Here is a 6,987-nt window from a genome sequence, read left to right as displayed (position 1 = left end):
TAAAACCAGGCAGTGCTGATCGAATATACTGTAAAACTTTAAATAAAAGCCCAGTCCCTTTTACTAGCCCAGTGTGGCTACACATTTTGACTAGTCTCGCTCACCAGACCTTTCTCAAGAAAAGAAAGGTCTGGCTGCGCCGACTCTCACTTTAAGATTGGAGAAAAAAACGCCCCGGCTTTTTTTATTTCTTTCAACCAATCACAATCGTTCTTGGCGGTGCCACAGCAACAGTGCGCTTGCAAAAATATTGCCGGGGGGAAACAGGTTTTGGTGTAACACGGCCACAAAAATATCGCCTACAGGACGCGAACCATGGCAGAAAAATGGCTACATCCCCGCAAGATCAAACGCCGTAAATGTTAGTAAAGAACGTGTTGAAAACTGCTACACAACCGGAGGTGGTAGGGCGGGACTTCAGCGGGTGGCTCGTTCCGCCCAATGAGAGGCTGATCTATGCAGCGAACTTCCGCCCACTCAGACTACATTTTGACAAACAAAGGCCTGTCTCAATCAGAGGCCTGGTCTGGTTGCCAAGCAGTTCATTTTTTTTATAGAAGTTCTTTGGCTGTATAAAGTGGGGATGTTGGCCTTTACTTTTGTTGTTGTCCAGCTGCATTTCCCCCGACGCTACCTGGCTCTGTTTAACAATAACGGTACCAGGCTGCGTATCATGCTGTCATTGACCAAGGGCCATTTTCAACAACTTCGGAGTGAGACCATCTTGCTGAAGTAGAAGTATACAGTTGCTTTTTTCTTAAAGGGAGCTTTGGAGGCCTTCTAAGTTATTTTGAGGTAAAATTAGTCAGAATAGTAACATGATTCAGTATTATTCATATCTGAACATCATAACAGATCTGTAACTATGTAGTGATTTTTCAACAAAACAAAATGTCTAAACAAGCCACCAAGGGGCGAACGGGTCGACATGTTCTGGACGCGGGCTCTTGGTTGCAATAAACCAATGTCTAGTGCACGTTATCTCTTTGGATTTGGCAATTCATTTATTCTCAATACAATATACACATGCTCACCATAACATAGAAGGGCGACAGCATTGTTCATATGTAATCATTATTCAATTCAGCAGTTCAGTTTTACACGCCAACATATGTAATCATTATTCAATTCAGCAGTTCAGTTTTACACGCCAATACTTCAAGCTTTTCAACATGCTTCCAAAACACGGTCAAAAACTGTTTGCTTCCCATTCCTCACCTGATTCAACAAACTGTTTGGGCCCTAGCCAGTGATACTGTTCTTGGTGCATTCTTGGTTTTCACAAAATCGAACTCACCTAGACTCGTGCACGTGATGTAGAAATGCAGGAAATTTGTTTTAAATTACCTCTAGACCCGCTGCCAAATATGTATCTTTCAAAGTTTGCTCCTGCATTTTAAAACATAATCAAGGGCCCATGACCACAGTTAATATTACTGGGCATTATTCAGCATTGTCCCTGAGTGAGAACACTTTCTAAATATCGTCGGCTCGTACATCAATCACAAGCATTGTAAACTATTGATTATTTGAACCAGGCGGAATCACAAGATTAAGAAGGAATGATTAATCATGAGAGTTTCTCTCTGTGTGTTGTTGTTGTTGTTTCATCAGTCTGATGCAGGTTTCTTTCTTGTTGTTGTTAATGTTACTTTTGCATAAATGAAAAAAAAAAAGCCGAGAGGCTGACGACTGGATGAATCAGTGGACTTATAAGGCCTCATTTTGGTGCAGTCGGGAAGAAAAGGAAAGTAGAGACATGCTGCTGGCAGAGATGAATTAGAGCTGTGGAAAAGCACTCTGATACTAGCAGGTGACATTTTTCGCCCTGCCTCTCTGTTCCCGCTCTCTTCCATTTTTCTCTCCACCGCAAAAAAAAAGGGAACAGAGGGTAAAAAGGGTTGCATTGTGCGAAATGGGACAAAGTATAAAACATATTCAAAGAAAGTATGAAATTCCCCAACTTCAGAAAGCCATTTAGATCATCCGTCCGAGTGACGTAAGGGAAAATAATATACTTGACCCTTTTGTCTGTGCACTTTGAGAAGTTTGTTATAATGGCAAGCCCTGTAATAATTCACTGTACCTCATGTATATTAAGTAGAAATTCACTGGCTTTTATGATAAATTGCCAGGGTAACGCCAGGACACCTCTTTTGCATTTCAATGCGAGAGAGTGTCAGATTCTTATTTCATTACCAGGCGACACATTAGCTGATGGATTTTAATTTTCTTTTTTTTTTCCCTCCTGCAAGCAAGAATCCTCAGAGACCGGGTCGAAACAGAAAGGGTTTGAATACGAGGATAGGTGAGAAATGAAATAAATAAATACAAATCAGTGTCAAGAACCTTTATTGCAATTTTGAGGCCATCACCAAAAAAAAAAAAAAAAAAGGAAGTCAGTTTATGTTCCTTTGCATACCTTTGCGAATTGCCTGTCCACAGTGTGAAATGATGTATCCCCAATATCACTGGTGGAGCTCTCTTGCTGAGTGGACAGAAAATCAAGGTTTAATTCATATTGTGATAAAAATCTGGATGTGGTTGAATCTAAGACATGCTGAGCAGGGGCAATGTGGAGCAGACGTGAGAGCGTAGCCTTTTCAGAGCGTCACACAGCAGGGTGCTGAGCTGCTCCTCAGCCCTCTCTGCCGTCACTGCAAAGCTCCAAACTCTGCTCGGGGATTCTTTCTGCTCGGCTGCAGGGAGACGAGCACAAAACACAGGTGCCAAAAGCAATTATCAAATTACCTAAGCCTTTCTTGCTCCTGTTTAATCTGTTTTGTAGCAAATCCAGCTAATAATGCATGAGGGTATTAAATGTGGCCCTCAATAGAGGTAATAATTACAGTAGCTTCAGTTTTCAAAGAAAGGAAAAAAGAATGAACAAAACTAGGTCAGTGTGGAAACTCTGCTAAAACATCACTTCTCTTTCAGGTCGTGGCCTTTCTGGTGTTTGGTGGAATTTTGCTGGCAGAGGAAAGTCAATGAGAAGTGCTCACAACTCTGTCAGTGTAAACGTGCCCTTAAGCAAGGCACATAACCTTCCACTTTGTACTGAACAGTAGCGTTCGAGCCTCGTGCAGTATCTCCCACTCATCATGTGGCACATGACTAGCTACAGTGTGTATATTTATGTTTATCATATTTAATTTAAAGGCATTTTCAAGTCTCACTCATAAATGAGGCTGGTAGGAAATTCAAAGAAAATGATTTTTAAAAAACAGCCTCACCACGAGGTTCACTTCGCTGACCTGGAGCGTTTGATCGTATGACGTGATCATTATCAGCAGACGAAGTTGTCATGGAATTTAGATGTGCACTGTACAATGTTCTTAACACCTCTCGCTCTAGGTGTCCACTGATAAACTAATCTAAGTCAGGGGTGTCCAAACTTTTTTGAATGGGGGCCAGATAAAACAAGGTAAAAATACCTGGGGGCCAATTGATTCTCGCATCAAATGGGTTTAAAATTATCTGTAACGTATGTTATGTATGTAACGTAAGTTAAGTGTGTTACAAAAGTTAACTCACATCAATAAGTTAAAATAACTCAGCGTCAACTTTTGATTTCACGAGACACGAGCAGCAGCCTCCAGTGTTTTTTCCAATCCCCATACTACCATACAGTATAGTACGCCAGAAGTAGATTTAGTATGTTCCAATACATAGTATGGGAAATGCAGTATGCCAAAAATACCAGGATGTTCTGCTACATCCCGTCCAAATTTGCAGTATGAAAGCCAGCATGCTTTTCTGGCAGTTCTGACCCACAATCCACTGCACAGCGGACAGGCGGATCAGATATACAGGCGGATGACAGCACATTTAATAACTTAAAAGTTAAACTACATACATTGCAATGTAACAACAGCAGAGCTCTCCGGGTAAATCTCCGTTGGTAAGTGGCATTTGTTTTATCTCCAAGGTAACAGATATAAAAGCACAAGGGTCAAAGTTCACATACTTTTTAAGGGCAGCTGCGGTACCTACTAAAAGTAAAAAGAAAAATTGTGCGATTCGGGACCCTATGCCCTACATCACCTGACTTCCTCCTTTGCTCTGGTCGTAATTACTATGACCACTAGAGGTCACTGTAACTATAAACATAAATATGAACATTAAATATAAAAGATGCTTGCGGAGGACAGTCTCCACATGACCCAGTCCTGATCACATTAACCTGATCTTGATTGGGTCGTACCAACTACTCGTAAATCCATTACGAAGTTTGTGTGTTAGCCCTATGTGGTCATTTAGGCTAACGTCACTGCGGTAATGTTTTGTCATTTTAAGTGTGTTATTTTTGTGACATATAATTAAACTCTAGATCAGGGTCCAAATTTCTCCTCAGTCATTAGTTCAAGGTCCACAGAGTTTAATATATTCAGCGTCATACTAGCGTTTGGCCATGCCGTCGAGCTGCCTTGTTGTCTCTGTCACTGCACTTCAAAATAAAGTGTGTTTCTTTTTACAAACTTGATGTGTTTGTGAGTCATGTGCGGTCCATTCAGAATGGACCTGCGACCCTTTTTTGGACCGCGACCCACCAGTTGGGAACCACTGCTGTAGATCATTACAGCATTTCAATCTTAGCTCACTGTTGTCACAAAGATGAGTTGGCAACAGCTACATCGATAGTTCCTGGGTTTATATGTATGTACAAGAACTCTTTGTGTGGTGCAACCCCATTTTAATTTCGTGATGTGTAAAACTCCAGTGTAACTAAGTCTGTACTCGCTGGTGAAGCTGCCTCCAGGTGTTGTTTAGCAGGATACAGCAGGATCGTGGGCCATCATCAGCTCCACGCACTGAGCTGTCGGTGTTTGGCCTGATCCACTTCTGTCTGCTGAACATTTCCATAGTCGTGCTCAGAGGAACAGCACTGCAGCCTTTCCGCCTCCCACATCCGACTATATTCACACTCAATGACAACAAGAACCTCCCCTCACTTCATACCCAGTCCTCCGTCTGCGGAGCGTGTTCCTACCATCCATTGTCACCGCATTAACCGTAGGCTAGCATAAAAGTAATTGGAAACTGATGCAAGCCAAAGCTTCAATTAATGCACCACCAAAGTCCCCGTTCTGTGTAATCGGCAATAATGGTTTCATGTTTGGGAGGGCGTTTGGTCACTCGCATTCAGCACTCACCTCCTGACAGAGACTGTTAAACCCTGCTCAAAATCCCCACTCCACAGTAATCTTCATTTCAGTCATTTTCCTTCTTTTTCCATCTCTGATGACAGCTCCAGTGTCTTCGCATTGCTTGCAGTCAGATCGTGCGCCCGAGTGAACAGGAGGTGTAATTGACTACTGACAACTCAGCGACAGGATTCTTAATTATTACTCTAGGGTATGGTGGCTGGCTGGCCTGGGTTCAGCTCTCTTACTGAGTATGCTAACAGAGTCATTTTCCTCTTCTCTGTGAATATTGAAATGCAGTTTTGTTCGCTGCATTTCCGCGTCAGACCCCGAGACTTTGAATTTAGGGGATGATTGCAAATGGAATGCATGTGCTGTTAGTTTAATGCTGCACAGATTTTACACGAGTGCACTGCAGGCTACAGAAGTGGGTCCCTGCCACTACAACCATATCAATTATTGACCCTATCAGTGCTGCCGTAACCCACTGCATTAACAAGATATTACAGTTTCCTTTGTGAGAGTTTTTTATCTGATACGCATGTTTGATTCTTACTTACTCACTCGAAAATATATAATTTTTAGGGCTCCAAACATGAGACTACATGGCGCCTTTTGTCTTCTCTGCCTTTGTGTGTCAATTCTTCATCTGCCCTTACAGTGATAAGACATTACACTGACGCTTCTGCTGCTACTAGTACTACACAAGAGCATAATTCCTCTGGTCCTCGCCTGTTTGTGGCTGCACTGGGCCTGCTCAGTGTGATAGAGCAGAGTAAAGAGGGTGAGCATCGCTTTGTGCTGCAGTCTGTATCTTTTGTGCGGGTGGATATGGAAGAGGGCGTGAAACAATTGGACAAAATGGCCCTAATGTGCTTAAAGAATCTTCTGTCTTTAATCAAAGCTCACACACATGCACCACAAAGGCAGACAGAGCAAACCCAATTCTCCGCTGCTTCTGCCGACTGACTGTTCCTCCGCTGGCTTCAGTGCTTCTCCTCTCTGTGCTGGAAATCAGGATCAGGTTGGCTTTGTGGGGTTTTTTTCTCGGCTGCCATTCACACATAGATTCATTGCCTCATCTCTTAAAGAAGGGACAACGGGGATTTGGCTTTACGACCAGACGGCAAAGTGTAACTTTGTGTATGTGGTGTCGTGATTATATCCCATTGTTAGATCGATTTGACGGCCACCTATTTCACTTATTCATCATGTCTCAAAAAGTAGCTGCAATGAAAAGAAAATAGTCATAATTAAAACTAAACTGACCATTAGCTAAACCTCTCCTCTGACCAGTGACTGTTCATTCATACGTTAGCAAACATAACTCGGCACAGGAGGCCTGTCAAGCTTTGGCTTTGTCCACATGTCGAAGCAGCATACATGAGGCTGACGAAAGAAACACTTCACCCTCCAACAATCATGTTTATGTTAATTACTCACCCTGTGTTACATTGAATTAGGAAAGAAAACATATGCCTCTGTGGTGAACAGAGAATCCAAAAGCTAAGAAAATTCTTGAGCAATTGATGTAAACTGGGACCACGGATAACAACATCATGCCCGATTTTTCCCTAAAACCTCACAGTTTAAAACACTTCTGCACAAACAGCGCAGGCGAACTACTTGTCCATTCAGACATGTTTCAAATATTATGGTTGTAGCGAAAATGCATGTGGTTGAGAAGTACTGATCACACAACTAGATAAATAAGATTCGGGTGATACTGCACGAGTTGTGTGACAGTTTGTAAACAGATACTTTGACATAGTTTTGCTGTTGGTAAATGTGGATTTACTTCAATTCATCGAGAATGTTTGCCTTTTTGGATTCTCCGTTCAGC

The sequence above is a fragment of the Epinephelus moara genome, chromosome 10 (assembly GCF_006386435.1).
Source record: "Epinephelus moara isolate mb chromosome 10, YSFRI_EMoa_1.0, whole genome shotgun sequence".
Lineage (NCBI taxonomy): Eukaryota > Metazoa > Chordata > Actinopteri > Perciformes > Serranidae > Epinephelus > Epinephelus moara.
This window is presented reverse-complemented; position numbering follows the sequence as displayed.